The 17,603-nt window shown below is 33.6% G+C and overlaps 1 long non-coding RNA gene across 1 annotated transcript; it reads left to right on the top strand.

Annotated features, from left to right (window-relative positions):
- Positions 1 to 1,386: 1,386 nt before the first annotated feature.
- On the top strand, positions 1,387 to 4,475 carry LOC124895885. The gene is made up of 2 exons (XR_007051971.1): positions 1,387 to 2,102; positions 4,239 to 4,475. It is a non-coding gene; the product is annotated as an uncharacterized LOC124895885 (long non-coding RNA).
- Positions 4,476 to 17,603: the final 13,128 nt, after the last annotated feature.

Raw genomic sequence — 17,603 nt, 5'->3', positions numbered from 1 at the left:
CGTGTTAAAGTTGCACTTTTTTGGGATGTCAAAATTATTCACGAGGAAAATATAATATATTATAGTATCTCCCCTAAGTTTAACGTCAAGTATCCAATTTCAATTGGTTACAGAGACTTTGTAGAATCTATTTTTAGAAGAATGAAAATAAAAAATGATGATTTTAATTTATTTATAGTTGGACAGTATCCAAATTCGTTCTCATCACAAGGATTGGTAAATTATGGAGAATGAATTATCAATGACGATGATTCGTTGACTGAATTTATATATACTCCCTCTGTTTAAAAAAGAATGACCTACTTTTCTTTTTAGTTCGTTTCAAAATGAATGACCCCTTTTCCCTTTTAGTAACTTTTTAATTTTAACTTTCCACATGACATGTTTAAGACCACAATATTGAAGGACAATTTGGTATATTTGACATATCTTTAATTTAATACCACAAAATTAAAAAGTCTTCTTTATTTTCTTAACTCCATGTCAAGTCAAATTAAATCATTCTTTTTACAACTGAGGGAATATATATATGTGTGTGTGTGTGTGTGTGTGAGTTTTATAGAAATAAGAAGGATAACTCATTTTTTGTAAATTTTACATTTTTTTCTGATGGTACTTTTATGACTGACAAACGTTTTTGATGAACATATCAACTTTTTGCATAACTCATATATTTTTTGCACCATATTCATATCACTAATAAAGTTATCCAAGCTATATTCAATGGATAACTCATTATTTTAAACTTATTTTATATTTGAATAGCTCACATAATCAGTGAGTTTTGCTCTCTCCATTTCGTAATAGTTAGCCTTCTTTCTAAAAAAAATAAAACTTTAAAAGATAAATTAATTATTCACATAATATGTAAGTTTTTATAAAGTGAGTTATATAATTTTTATTATATTTACGTAAAAGAAAAAAATAAGTTATGTAACTTTTATTATATAACTCACTTTTTGAGTAAGCCATATAGAAAAAAGTGCATAACTCTCTTTTTAAGAGAGTTGTGTGACTTATGTTACATAACTCACTTATAAAATGAGTTATGTAAAAATAAATGCATAACTCTCTTTTTAATAGAGTTATGTAACTTCTTTTACATAACTCTCTTTAAAAAAAAATGCATAACTCATTTATTAAGTGAGTTATGTACATTTTCTGAAACTTAACTCTATTTGCTCATTTTCGTTAAAAATAATGCATATAACTCTCTTTGAGTTAAGCATATTATGGTACCATTTTAAAAATATGTTATATTTAATATTTTTTTAATTTCTTGATATATTTTGGTTCCGAACTCTTATTTTAAAATATTTATTTTTGATCGAACGGTCCAAATTATAATCAACATAAACAACCCATTATATGGCTTTTCCACACTCCCCAATACACGCATTCCCCCATACGTTGACCCATTTCTCTTTCTCAAAACAACGATACGAACAGCCATGGACTTTCTTTCTTCTCTTTTCCCTTCTTCATCGACAAAAATGGCAGCCATAGGCAGCCATGGCTTTCACCCTACGCGAACTAATCCCATCTTGTCATTCCAGACCTGCGAAACCCGCTAAACTCAGGAAAATTGGACCCGAAATGATGTAACAACTCGTCATTAACGTCAAATCCGCCACAAGTCGCCTGAAAAGGTTGAAATCGATGGATTTGCTTTAGAGATTTGAATTCAAAAATTCAAATTCTCTGTTTCTCCCGCGGTTTACTTATTTGTTGTCTCAAATCCGGACTTTAAAGTCCGGATTTTGGCTATAAATAGCCGGATTTCCACCCCTTTGAGGACAAGGAAGATAAAGCAGAGGAGAAGAAAAGAATTAAGAAAAAAATTGTGAGAAAGTAAGGAAAAACCAGTGAAGTTTGGAAAAGGGGAGAAAAGCAAGAAGCAAGAGAGAAAAAGAGGAGAAATAAAAAAGAAAGTGAAAACGGGTCCAAAAGTTGAAAAAAAAAGAAGGAAAAATTAGTTTTTGAAATCTAGAAATCCACCAACGAAGTTACTAGAATCATTGATTTTTTCTGTTGATTTTGCAACTCGAGTCTGAGTGGCCGGAATACTTGACGAAAAGCTATGATTTGCTGCACAACGTAAGGTGCGAACTTCCCTCCCTCGTCTAATTTTAGTTACTAGTCCATCTATTTTCGTCCCATTGGTGTGCGGTTTTATTTTGGAATCCATATCGTTGATGTTGTCTTCTTTTAGATTCACGAATGAATATAATTTTCGATTTCGAAAATTGTCTCGCACATGAATACACAAGCTTGTAAGTATGTAGAGGTTTACTCTGTGGTGTATTCATGTAGGCAGAACAGTTTTTTCTTAAGAAAAACAAATAATAAAGGAAAGTGGGAAAACTTAGTTGGGAAATTTGTTTTCTGGAAATTGGAATTGGAGGCTAAGTGGTTCCGATGTTGTGTTAATGTGATGGTTTCGTGGCTGTTTTGTTACGTATTAATTTGTTATGGCGAAGGAAGGTGCGGTTGCTATGTTCTCCTTCGAAAATTAAGGACGTAAATCAACTAGTTTGCAAATTTCATGTGTATCGTTTAGTTTGGTCAAATTCATGTCGTTGCTGCCATTCTTGCATAAGCGGATTCGCTTGCGAGCCTGGGTTGGTTGTATGTATTCCGATCAAATTGATATGGTTGTTGTTGAAAAAAAGTTTGTCCGGGCTTTGAGTCCGTGTTGGTATTGTTGTTTTTTCAGTGAAATCAAGTCGGAGGATGATTTTTCTTCATTCAGTGTCATTTTGTATCTAAGCGTTTGAAATGTGTGACGCATCTCCTCTTTAGCATTACTAGTCATTTTATTTTTTGCAAATCTCGTCTTAAAGTGTCTTTCCCACCTAATTTTTGAATTCGCCTAGAAATTTTGACAGTGACGAGTTTAGCCATAGATTATACTCTCATGTTTTTTATATTCAAAGTTATTATGGAATGATTTGATCATGCTCTTGTTTTATTACTACTTGTGTATCCATAACGGGAATTCAGTCTTTGTTTCTTTTACTTTAAAGAAGGTTAAAGCATCATTTCATTTAATCTCGTCATGTGCTTGTTTTGCATCCAAACATGTCACGATTTGAAAATTTTCTTTTCTATTTTGTCTTTCTCCGCTCAAAGGTGCAATAAGGATAAGTGAATGAGATTTATTTCGCTTCAAGTTAAAGATTTTAGGGGGCTGCTATGTTTTATTATGTAAAAAAAAACATATAGTTTGGGGAGTTATGGACATATCTCGAAAGGTTTCAAACTTAAATAGAGAAGGTAGAATTGTGCTTAATCTATTGCATAAGTTCGTCTTTGTTTCTTTTTTACTCATTTATCCCTCACCTATTCTGGCTTCCTGAATATAAATGCTCATCTTGTTCAACATGGCTGTTCGTTTTTTTTTTTTTTTTTTGCAAATTAAGTTATAGAACATCGTTTTTTTCTAAAGTCTCTCGTTAATTCTGAGATATGTTCACATTGTCTTTGGATATATTGAACGACAATGTTTTAGGCAGTCATTTTAGCATTTTTTATGTGAGAAAGTTGAGAAATATTTGAATTGATTTGCCATTATACATGTATAATACCATCAAAGGTTGCGATGGATTGGCAAGTATTCATCATGATTAGCACAGTCCCATAAATCCATATATATATGTGTGCTCACTTATGACTTAAAAGACTATAGTTTTGGTAGGTTGGTCTAGCCCAGGTTAATGAATGCAAAGAAAAGCTTGGTCATCATTTGTGTATTTTGGTTTTGGTGGTCAAAGTCTCCCTTAGAATTCGGAGTCTGGACCGTTGCAGGAATTTTAATGCGATCATAGGAGCCTATGTTCATTATTTATTTTACAAGTGCGTGATATTTCTCTCAATTTAATCACATGATATTTGTTAATTTGTGTCACTCTGTCCTTCCATATGTTATGGTTGGTTTGTGAGCATCTTTTGTAGCATTTTGGGTAAGTTTCTGGCTCAAAATTTAGGTGTGGTTGTTGTGTGTTTTGTTTGTTAATTCCGCATCCAGAAAGGGGTTAAATATCCTAGTTTCGCCTTTCTAAGTGTTTTTTAATTTTGCTTGGCTCATGAAATCATGAGCTGAGCTTGCATTTGGTTCCCGAGGTGCTATTTAATAAAGTCCTTTATTCAAAGCATGATCTCGTTTCATTTTTTATATGCATCTTTATCTGATTAGTTACTAATTCTTATCCTTTTATTTTTATATGTGAACTCGGTAGTTGGAGTTTCGCAATGGAATTTATTTTGATTCAACTATCGGGTCAATCTCTAATAGGATCGCAGAGCTTGGGGATTGCATATACTTGAAAACTCAAGCTCGTTAGGAGTCTAGTATTGCTTAGTTCCTTCTCTTTATTTAGTATAATACTATGTTGTTATTTGGGTTAAAACTTGAGACGATAATTAGTTATTGTTGGTTATTGAAGCTTTATTGCTTTACTTCGTTTATATTGCTTTATAATTTGTGGGTTTCCTTCGGAATACCGAATAAGATAACATCATAACCCTTTTGGCAATCACCACATGATTAGACAAATGGATTTTCTTAAATAAAAAGGATTTTAGTAACTCAAAATAATTAATGGTTGTCCTCATATTGTGTAAAATAAATAAGGTCGCAACCCCAACACTTTTTTTTAAAACAAAAGAGAAGTTTTTGATACGATCATACAAATAATTCATACTTGTGTTTCTATGAAACCACTTATCAATTCCGACTCACTTGAGTAAATTAAATGATATGAATATTTTATCACTTTTTTATTCACCCTTTTTACACTATCCCTAGATATATTTTTCTTTAGTAAAAATCCAAACGGGATTAAGACACAAGGTACATGTAGACATACTCTTATGCAAAATATTGTTTCTACTACTATTTTTGTCCATTCTTAACTAGCCCTTTTAAAATACACTTACAAATAAATGAATACTTACAAATAAACGAATAATTGTGCGATCCCTCTTAGTGTGTAAGTCTTTATCTACTCAAAATTAATGCATTAATGTATTCCAATATTTTATATACTTTTACCCTTTTTTGAGAAACGCACTTTGCATACACTTGTTTTCGAAATAAATAATTTTTCATATGTACATGATAATTCATAAATAAATAATATTTACATATTTCTTAACGATATTCTCTTTTATCACATAATTTTTTTTACACACTTATACATCATGAAACTGTATAAATTTTAAAACTTTAAGTTTTGGTACAAGAAAAATGCTAATGCTAAATTTTTCGCTTCACTTTCATGTTTCTTTTATATAAAAAATATGTGTGTTATTTTGGTAATAAATTATGTTACTTTTCATATATCACAAGAATATGTTTATGTACCTTGTGTTTTTTTTTTTTAAATTTGATAAACATATATGTACTTACCATTATTTTCGCAAATAAATAAAATCAATGATTTTTCTTAAACTAAGTGTAAGGACTATCTTCGGATAGACTCCGAGGGGTGCCTAATACCTATTCCTCGAGTAACTAAAACTCTTAGAATCTCTAAATGTTTTCGAAAGATCAAAACAGAGTTTTCTACATAAAGATGGTTTTCTCCTAATTTTCCTAAAAGTTAGGTGACGATTCTAAAAAATAAATTTTCAAAATCCAAGAGTCACGAAATCCCACCACATGTTGTATGCTGTTTCGAACGGTTCGAAATAGGGCGCGACAACAAGTGGCGACTCTCAGTTTAATCGTAAAAAGTCTTTTTTCGAATTTTTTTTTAATCTTTTGTCACTTAATAATAAAAACTCTTTTAAACTTAAAATCAATCTTTTTTGTTAAAAAGGGGGTGTGACAAGTAACATCTATTCGAAACTAAATCCATCAACGGTCACAACAATCAACAATAGCAATGACAATGATTAGATAAGAAAATTACATGTAAAATGATCTAAGTCATGCCTATTCCCAAATGGTCCTACCTTATGACTTTAATAGTCCAAAATCACTTTTCTATACCTTATACAAAACTGCAATGGAAAGTTAATATCTTTATTTTATAGAGTTATCAATAAACACACGAAATTCATAGATTTCATAAACTTGAGTCTGTGTAGAAAATAAACTTTAACATTTCAATAGCATAAATAAAATAATAAACTCATACTAATATGGCTCATCACCAAATTTGACAACACTCAAATGAGTCACATGCACATGAAACTACTTTAGGTGGCTAACCCTTCGTGAGCGGATCCGTAATCATCAAGTTTGTAATAGTATGCTTAATCAACATAAAATTCTCTGAACCCTTTCTTTCACAGCCAAAAACTTAATGTCTATATGTTTTGACTTTGACGAACTTCGATTGTTCTTCGAATATAACTCAGCAGACTCATTATCACAATAAATTTTCAATGGTCTTTCTTTGCCACTGACTACTTGTATTCTAGTGATAAAATTTCTTAGTCATATTCCCTAATTTGATGCTTCATAGTAGGCCACAAATTTGATTTCCATTGTAGAAGAATCTATTAATGTTTGTTTCACTTTTTCAAGAAATAGCTCCTCTAGCCATCATGAAAACATAACCTGATGTAGATCTCCTACTATCAAGACATCTGAATCTAAATACCATACGATCTATAAATGACCCGACCTCTGATAAGTGAGCATGTAATCTTTAGTTATTTGAAGATACCTCATAACCTGTTTACAGTTTTTCATTGATCTATTCTCTGATTACTTAAATATCGCCCCAACATTCCTACTATGTATGGAATATCTGGATGCGTACAAACTTGTGCATACATGAGACTTTCCACTGCTGATGCATATAGAATTTTATCCATCTCTTTTTCTCTATGTCCAAATCTGTACATTGGCGCAAACTAAATGTATCACCCTTTGCCACAAGCGTATCTCCTGGTGCACAATTTTGTATGCCAAATCTACATAGCACCTTATCAAAATAAGTCTTTTTCGATCGTTCAAGAACGTTATTAGTGCGATCCCTACAGATTTCTATACTTAGAACAAAGACCGTCTCACCAAGATTTTTCATTTCAAATTTACTTGACAGAAATTTCTTAATTTCATGCAATAAATCTACATCATTGCTTGCCAGTAGAATGTCATCTATATATAGCACAAGGATAACAAATTTGCTCCCATTGAACGTGAGATATATGCACTGATCAACGGTGTTTTTCTTAAAATCAAAAGAGGTTATCACCTGATCAAACTTTCGGTACCACTGACGGGATGTCTGTTTTAAACCATATATGGACTTATTAAGTTTACATGCAAGGTGCTTTGAATCTTGAGACTCAAAGGTTTCTGGTTGCACCCTACATATTATTTTTTCAATGTCTCCATTGAGAAATGCAGTCTTTACGTCCATTTAATGTCGTTTTAAATCATAATGAGCTACAAGTGCCATAATGATTCTAAAGGAGTCTTTTAATGAAACTGGTGAAAATGTCTCTTTAAAATCTATGTCTTCCTTTTGCGTGAATCCCTTAGCAACTAGGCATGCTTTATATATTTTGATGTTACCTTTTAAATCATGCTTGATTTTAAAAATTCATTTATAATTAATTGATTTCGATCCTTGTGGTAACTCGACAAGATCCCAAATGTCATTCTCTTTCATAAACTTTAACTCATCTTTCATGGCTTCAATTCATTTAGTAGAACTTTGATAAGATTTCAATTGACTAAAGGTTATAGATCATCTTCCAATCCCATGTCAAAATCATGTTCTTGAAGATAAACAACATAATCATCTGAAATTACATTTCTCCTTTCTCTGCTATATTTTTTTAGGCACTTCAACTTGAGGTTATTGAACGTGAGGTAATATCGTTACGTTTTCTTCATAATCCTAAGTTACAAGTTGAAACACATTTGGTAAAATAATCTGGTCATTTTCACTAGAATCAATATGATCAAATTCCTCTTCAAAAATAATTTGTTTGTTTTGATTACTCCCACTATAATCAATATCCTCAATAAATTTGGCATTCCCTGTCTCGAAAAGGGATCTATTCGAGTAGTCGTAAAACTTAATACCTCTTGATCTTTCTGAGTAACCTACAAAATAGCAACTAACAGTTCTTGAATCCATCTTCTTTTCATTAAGCTTATAAGCCCTTACTTCGGTTGGACATCCCCATACATGCAAGTGCCTAATACTAGGCTTCTTACAAGTCCACAACTCGTATAGAGTTTTAGATATTGCTTTGCTAGGAATTCTATTCAGTATTGTTGACACCTAATGTTTGCCCTCCACATTCCAAATTGGTTTTTTGAATTTCGAAATTTTAAATAGTTTTAAAATATTTATTTTTAGTAATTTTGAAATAAATTTTGACCTTACCTTTTGAATTTTGGTAAAATTAATATATTTTGTGTTTAAAATCATATAATTATCAGTTAAAGAAATTGTTTTGAATTTATTTTGATTGAAAAAGTGCAAATATTCTACTTTCCTTAAGATTGATTGAAAATAAGAAATTGACGATATAATTAGTTTCTTAATTTTTATTTTTTTTTATTATTACTATATTATTATTTTTGAAAAAAAAAGAAATAAAATATAATTGTATTTTATTTAAGATTTATTCTAAAATTATTGAATTTGAGAAAATTATTAAATTAATTAGAAGTTAATTTCATCTTAACTTTTTCCAATTGATTGAATTGTAAGATAAAATGGCTATTAAATTCAATCCCTTTGTTACTCAATATCCCCAGCCCAAGTACACTTAGCTCAATTTCATTTTTTAATTCTTAAGCAACAACCCAATAATTAACCCCAAAAACCATTACCCAAGCCCAGTGGCCTTCAGCCTATTCAATCCATACACTGCCCAGCCCACCTGAAACTGACCCATTTCCCCAGGCCCAATCAGCCTCGACCCAGCCTAGCTAAAACATAAAAGTAACCCAGCTCTCATTCCCCTTTCCCCCTTAAGGGGTCGTTTGGTAGAGTGTATAAGAATAATGCAAAATATGGTGTATTAGTAATGCTTGTATTAGTTATGCTTGTATTTTTCTTATGCAGTGTTTGGTTCGATGTATTAAAAAAAATATGAATTACATAATTTTTAAAATTTTTTTTTACATAATACCCTCAATATATATGTTGGAAAAGATGCGGAAATTTTTTTGAGGGGTAATAGGGTCTTTAAGCATGTTAATGCATGCATTAGATCCATTGCATTACTAATGCCATGGATTTTGAGGTATTAGTAATACACACCTTAATATACAATAGAGTGTATAACTGTAACGCCCCAAGATCCCATCCCGAGATGTCACACGGTGCTTAAGGCCACACACGACCTCAAGCTAACCCTCTAAGCCTATCATCACTTCTAGAACTCACTTTGACAATAGTCATGCTAAAATAAGAGAGAATGACATATCATGAACATACTGGAATAAGATAAAAAACTAGCCTGTACAATCACAATACTGAAATTCTGTACATACTGACACTTTACTTTAGTCTGACCAAGCCTCTGCTATATAAGACTGAGGAGCCATTGGGACAGATCCCCAACTGACTCGTACTGAACTAAAAAGAAGTAATCATCTGCTAGTAAAATCAAAAGTCAGGGACATAGGTCCTCGAACCATGAGGACTCACCAACTACAGGAATGTAGATGGAGGTACTCGAAAATCACTGTCGCCGCTGAGACTGAGCACCTGAACCTACATCACGAGGGAGTATAGAACACAGAAGAGTATGTGAATCAGTACTTGGGAATGTACTGAGTATGTGGGGGTGCAGGCAACATTTTAAATAATATCATAATTGTATAAGAAAATCATGCATGCTGACACTAATAACTCTCTTCGCTTGAATTACCTGAAACATAGTTTCCATAAATCATCAATAATAACACGTGCTTCTTAAATCTCATGAACCATTGGATTCAACTCAAACTCTTTGACTCGTGACTTAGAGTGACTCGGTAACTCATGAAACTTGGACTATTATGGACTTGGGAGTTTTTTATAACCGATATAAGCCATGTGAGCTTATATGGAGTCCAACGTCTTGCCCACGTTGGGGAGAGCTGTTCTATCCTTGCCATCAGAGTAGAACCTTAACTTTAGTGATCACTGTCTTGGCCTTTGACCCTTAATCTTAATCCTATGGTGGCTCGTAGTTCTGGGGAAGTAGGATGCGCTAAACCCACACTTCCCGCTTGGTGCTAAATACTACTCCCATACTTAAGCTCAGAATGCGTTAGGAAATCCACCTTAATCAACTCAAGGGTCTACCATAGAGACCAAATTATAAATATTTTTCATCTTTAAATCAAAATAATTGTGGATTCCTAACTCGACTCAAACTCAAGCAATCTTTCTCAACATCAAGTGTACATGCTCATTAACTCATATCAAATGTCAAAAACTTTAAGAAAACATCAAAGAACTCATTGTTGACTCTCAATCTCAAATGTCAATATATATTCAAAAATCAAACTTCTCATAGAAAAGCTTAAATCATGACACTTATCTCAAATCATTCGGAAACCATCAATTCATAATAACTATATTCAACTCATGGCATAAGTTCTCAATTTAAGAAATAAAATGATGAAATAATCTTGTATATTAAACTTGAACAACTCAAATCTCATAAATCATTAATAAAGTAATTTGGGTGTAATCCCACTTGGAAATTCATGAAATTCAATAGTAGAAATTAAATCTTTGGGCACAAGAACGAAAGAAGTGTTCTTGTTCAAACCCCACATACCTTAATCTTTGAAATTGGATGAACTCTAGTGCTTGAGACTCTATCCGCACTTGTAATAAATATTTCTTGAAGCCCATACTATGAGGAACTTGGTTCTTGAAGAAATCTTGAAGATTTATGGATGATTTTTGGAAGATTAATATTTTTGATTGAAACCCTAGATATTTTTAAGAGAATTGGAAGAGAAAATGGAGAAATTAGGGTTTGGATGAGGATTCTCATATTTATAGAGGCTTCCAAAAGATGGGAAAAGACCAAAATACCCTTGCAAAAACTTCCCTTAATTGCTAAAATAAATAGCTGACGACATTCGTGATAAGTCGTCAGACTGGTGATAAGTTATCACGAAATATCGTCACAAAAGGGTGGGATTTATGATTTTCTGGTTAAGGTTAACGAAATTGGTGATAAGTCGTCACACTCGTGACGACTTATCACAAAATGTCGTCACTGAGGGTGGAAATCTATCTAAGGCTGACGATATTGGTGATACGTTGTCACGCTTGTGACAGCTTATCACGAATGTCGTCACTCAGTTTTCCAGCCTGACATGTTGGAGTAAAATGGGTATAACTCTTTGATCCGATACCAGATTTTGGTGAAATTAGTATCGTTGGAAATCTAATTCGAAATTAGTATCGATTATCTATGACAATATTCTTCCCAAGAATTCAATCGATAAGGAGTGTTTTGATTCACCTAATCGCTAGGACATCTTTGAGGCCTTAATACACATCACCCTTGATCAGAAAACAACCAAAAGACTATAATTTATATCTCATGAGCTTGAGTCATGGTTGTACTATTGGTTAGAATCTCGGGGTATTACAATAACTAATTCTAGCATTAGTTATACATAGGTAAAAAGGTATACCAAACAAGGTACTACTAATACACATTAAACTAATGCATGCATTAATATTCCAATACACTCTACCAAACGACCCGTAATAGTGTAACAACATCAATATCTAATAGCCAACTTCAACAAAAACGTTGTACAACAGCAATAATTTCAACGCACCAAAAAATCAACCACAACAAAACAATGATAAAACCAACACCAAACGTCGACAACGACGAACTGACCCAAACCCGACCCGCTCGTCCAATTCATCCAGCATCCGTTTGAATTTTGAAAAAATTTGAATCTCAAATTCATACAAAATTTGTACGATTCCAGCTCATAACCTTATTCCACAACGAAAAATCCTAAAATTACCCTTAATTTGCTTGTTCCCACATCGACGATTATTCAAAGAGTTTGAAATTTTGAGTTTTATATAAACCCTCCCCACTCTATTGTTAAAAGGGGGAGTTGGATGGCAGGGATCCCCATTTGTAAGAGATTTTAACTATCAGAGGAAGCTTGGGAGAAAATTTGAGAGTTCTGGAGGTGCGCATCTCTAACCCTACGTAACCAAGCTATTTGCAGAATTGTTCATAGCAAAAAACTATCAAGATCATTTGAATTCCTATGGAAAACTGAAACTGCGGTGGAAGTCGTTCCGACGAGAGTTCGTAATCCCAGTTTTGCTGCCCCGAAAAAGGTGAACAATTCGTTCTTCCGTATCTTCTCTTTTGTTATTTAATTGTTATGATGTGAAACCTCGTTACTGGTGTTATTTTATGGTGTTTCGGGTACAAAAATCTGTATAAAAGTAACACCAACTTCAACAGAAGTTCCTGTATAAACAAGAACACCTATGAAGTTCTTTAACACCTTCAACACAAGATTACTGATAATCTATCCAAGAAGTATGTTTATTTTCAAAAATAAGATGAAACAGAATCTGTAAGGCCAAGTCCCCCGACTTCACGGAATGTCCTTAAGGAATAATTCCCCTCACTGTACCCGAGGTTATGGAATCTTCCTCCCAGGATAAAATGGCCTTCAATCCAAACAATAGCGATACCTCAAATTGTTGGATTCAACAAACTTGCTCAGCAGCTTAATGATCACACAGAGTTTTTGTTAATAACAAGAGAGTTTTTGATGTCAAAATTGATTACCATACTTGAGGAAAATATCAGGTATTTATAGCCTTAAGTGTATCCTTTCAGAAAGGATGCATTGGTTCAGCTGAAAGACATTTTTTTTGCAATAGTCATGTCCCTGCGTAGGGACTGCACTAGAGATGCGCCTGGACTGCAGCTGTAGATAAAGTTCTACACATTCCAGTGTGCATCTGCGTTTGAAATGCGTCCACAGGTCTCGACTTACATTGTGTCTGCAGTCGCATATCACCCTACGACGCAAAACAGTGTGCCTTTTATCGAAGGGTCGCATCCCTTCGTGATGTGCGTTGTGTATGCATTGGAATTGCGCCTGAAATGTGTCCACATTTGGAGAAAATTAATTCCATCAGATTTTGGATTAACATTTCACTTGTAAACAAGTTCTAAATAAATTTTGTCTAAAAAATTAGATCTCATTGATCGATCATTTGACAAATCCAAATCCAAATTTAAAGTCGAAGCCGAGCGAGCGACGATGATGACAACGATGATGTGAGGAATCACCTTGTCCTTGCCCCACTATCCATGTAGAGTTAGTGTTTCTCATTATAAACACTTTCAAGTTCTCTTCTCTCACCAATGTGGGAGAAATTAGTGAAATTTCTAATTTGGGAGTACACTTTCTTAATTAGTGTCTCCTTTCTCCCCACCATTTTCCCTCTATTTTCCATTCAAATACACCTTGAACCCAACAATCCCCCATATGAATGGGGAATGACTACCTTTTGAAGAATTTACGGACAAGCATGTGATCATTTAGCAAAGACTAATTGCATCTGGATAAGTAGGTTTCCCTTTGAACTTTCCGTAGTGAACATACATCGGATGCACTTGGTTAATCGGTTGATTTGATATCTTTAAATCACCCATCTTTAATGTACACCTAGACAACACATGTCATACAACCAACCTTTTACTGTTTATGGTTCTCATGATTTTGTTCTTTTCAGCCATGAACACGTCTCGGTTTCATGAGAGCTTAGAGAATAGGCCTTTACTAACATTTTCTTTGAAGCAGCTTCCACTTAGCCCTCACATAGGTGATTTCTAAACATTCAATCCTATCGATTAAATTATTTGGTCAAATCTGTCAAATTTAGATAATCTTTAAAAGACTTTTCACTTTAATTCTTATCCTTATTTACTACACATTGCCTACATCATGAGAATGAGTTGGGTAATTGGCAATGTTAAACCTGTCAGACACAACTTTGTTTGATCTCTTTGAACCTAGCTCTTGGGATCTCCAGTTTGCTAGGTAGAGTTATTGCCATACTAACTTGTCCTAGGCCTTAAACCCATTTCCTTGGATGTCCTTTCCACTCCTTCTCTAGATAGGCCTTTTGTAAGTGGATCCAACACATTATTCTTTGACTTTACATAGTCAACATCGATAATTCCAATAGAGAGAAGTTTTCTAATGATATTATGTCTCCGTCTTATGTGACGACATTTACCGTTGTACATTATGCTCCCTGCCCTACCTATTGCCTCTTGGCTATCACAGTGTATACATACTGGTGCCACTGGTTTATGCCAATAAGGAATAGCTTCCAAGAAATTTTGGATCCATTCTGCTTCTTCATCGGCTTTATCCAATGCGATAAATTTAGATTTCATTGTAGATCGAGCAATACATGTCTGTTTGGATGATTTCCAAGAGACAGCTCCTCCACCGATAGTAAATATAAATTCACTTGTGGATTTTACTTCGTTCAATCCCTTGATCTAATTTGCATCACTATATCCTTCAAGTATCGCGGGATATTTATTATAATGCAAAGCATAGTCTTGAGTGTATTTAAGATACCCCAAAACTCTTTTCATTGCTATCCAATGAGTTTTGTTGGGATTACTCGTGTATCGACTCAATATCGCATGCTATGTCTGGTCATGTACAGTTCATTATATACATTAAACATCCCAATACTCTTACGTACTCCAATTGTGAGTCACTTTCACCTTCATTCTTTTGAAGTGCAAAACTCACATCCAAAGTCTTGGCAATACCAAATTCCATATACTTAAATTTGTCAAGTACATTTTTTATATAATGAGACTGTGACAATGCCAACCCTTATGGATTTTTATGGATTCTTATACCTAAGATCACATCCGCAACTCTAAGGTCTTTCATATCAAACTTGCTCTCAAGCATTCGTTTCGTTGCATTTATGTCAAAAATATCTCTACTGATGATCAACATATCATCCACATATAAAAAAATAATGAATTGGTGATTCAGAGTGTCTTTAATATAAACACATTTATCACATTCATTTATCTTGAACCCGTTTGCCAACATGATTTGGTCAAACTTAGTATGCCATTGTTTAGGTGCTTACTTTAGTTCATATAGCGACTTAATAGGTTTACACACCTTATTCTCCTTTCCTGGAACTATAAAACCCTCAGGCTGTTCCATGTAAATTTCTTCTTTCAATTCTCCATTTAGGAATGCGGTTTTCACATCCATTGGATGGATTTCAAGACCATATACCGCCGCCAAGGCAATTAACATTTGAATCGATGTTATCCTTGTTTCTGGCGAGTATGTATCAAAGTAATCAAGACCTTCTTTTTGTTTGAAGCCTTTTACTACAAATTTTGCCTTGTATTTGTCAATAGTATCATCCGCCTTCATTTTTCTTTTGAAGATCCATTTAGAACCTAAAGATTTATTTTCTAGAGGAAGATCAACCAATTCCTACGTATGGTTGCTTAAGATTGAATCGATCTCACTATTGACTACCTCTTTCTAAAAAGATGAGTCTAACGACGACATCGCTTCTTTAAACGTTTGAGGCTCATTTTCTAAGAGAAATGTTACAAAATATGATCCAACCGAAGTTGACATTCTTTGATGTGTACTACGTCTTGGATTCTCTTCATTATGTACATTCTCACTTAGTTCATTTCGAGGTCGTTTAGATTTTTCACTAGATTGTTCATGTCTATCTTTATACGGGTAAATATTTTTAAAGAATTCAGCATTATCTGATTCAATTACTGTATTTTTATTTATATCCGGATGTTTGGATTTATGAACCAAAAACCGATATGCTTTACTACTTTTAGCATATCCTATGAACACGCAGTCCACCGTCTTAGGTCCTATCTTAACCCTTTTAGGCATAGAAGCTTGGACCTTCGCTAGACACTCCCACACTTTGAAATATTTCAAGTTGGGTTTCGTTCTTTTCCATTTTTCATAAGAAATTGATTGTGTCTTACTATGGGGAACTCTGTTGAGTATACGATTAGCTGTAAGGATAGCCTCCCCCCACAAGTTTTGCGGTAAACCAAAACTTATAAGTAATGCATTCATTATTTTCTTCAATGTTTAGTTTTTCCTTTTCTCAATTCCATTAGATTGAGGTAAATATGGGGCTGTAGTTTGATGGATGATTCGATTCTCTACACATATTTGTGCAAAGAGAGATTTATATTCTCCGCCCCTATCACTTCTTATCATTTTTACCTTTTTCTCTAACTAATTTTCAACTTTAGTTTTGTATTGCCTAAACACATCTATTGCTTCATCCTTATTGTTTAGCAAGTAGATGTAACAGTATCTAGTGCAATCGTCAATAAAAGTTATAAAATACTTTTTTCCACCACGTGATGGTGTTGACTTCATATCACAAATGTCAGTGTGTATTAAGTCTAAGGGATTAGAATTTCTTTCAACGGACTTATAAGGATGTTTTGCATACTTTGATTCCACACACGTTTGACATTTTGATTTATTGCACTCAAAGTTTGGCAAAACTTCTAAGCTAATCAGTTTTCGAAACATTTTGTAATTAACATGGCCTAAACGTTCGTGCCACAAATTATAAGACTCAAGCAAGTAAAAAGATATTGAACTTTTATTGATTTCAACATTCATTACATTCATTTTTAATAGGCCCTCATTGAGGTAGCCTTTTCCTACATACACTTTGCCTTTACTGAGTACAATTTTTTTGGAAATAAAAACACATTTGAATTCGTCTTGTCTAGAAGTAAAACTGAAATAAAGTTCTTCCTTAACTCCGGAACATACAATACATTGTTAAGTGTCAATGCTTTGTCGGAAGTCATCTTCAAGCATATTTTTCCAGTTCCTTCTACTTTATCAGTAGCGAAGTCAGCCATATAGATCGTTTCTTCTACTTGAGCCAAAGCGAATGACGAAAACAACTCTTTGTTGGCAAAAACATGGCGGGTGGCACGTGAATCCATCCACCATTCGCGAGGATTCCCCACCAAGTTGCATTCTGAAAGCATAGCACATAGATCATCACATTCTTTATTGGACTCAATTATATTTGCTTGGTCCTTTTTCTTGCCTTTCTTAGGGGCACGATAACCCGTGGACTTGTGGCCAATCTTGCCACAATTGAAGCGCTTTTTCTTGAATTTCTTCTTGGGTTGATTGCTTTCATGTTCAACGTTCTTCCTTTTCTTAAAATTATTTTGGTCATCTTCTACAATATGTGCTTCATTAATTGTAGAATTGCCTTTTGACCTTCTCTCGGCAGCTTTATTATCCTCTTCAATACGTAGTCGGACAATAAGATCTTCGATAGTCATCTCCTTGCATTTGTGCTTCAAGTAGTTTTTAAAGTCTTTCCACATAGGTGGTAGCTTCTCAATTATCGATGCTACTTGAAATGCATCATTCACAATTAAACCTACAAAAATTTTATATGAGTAATAAAGACATTTTTAATTTGTTCAACTAAGGTAATTTTCAAAGATATATCTTCCGCTAGGAGATCGTGGATGATTACTTGCAATTCCTGCACTTGAGAGACAACTGATTTGCTATCTATCATTTTAAA

Source organism: Capsicum annuum, chromosome 2 (assembly GCF_002878395.1).
Source record: "Capsicum annuum cultivar UCD-10X-F1 chromosome 2, UCD10Xv1.1, whole genome shotgun sequence".
Classification (NCBI taxonomy): domain Eukaryota; kingdom Viridiplantae; phylum Streptophyta; class Magnoliopsida; order Solanales; family Solanaceae; genus Capsicum; species Capsicum annuum.
This window is presented reverse-complemented; position numbering and strand designations above follow the sequence as displayed.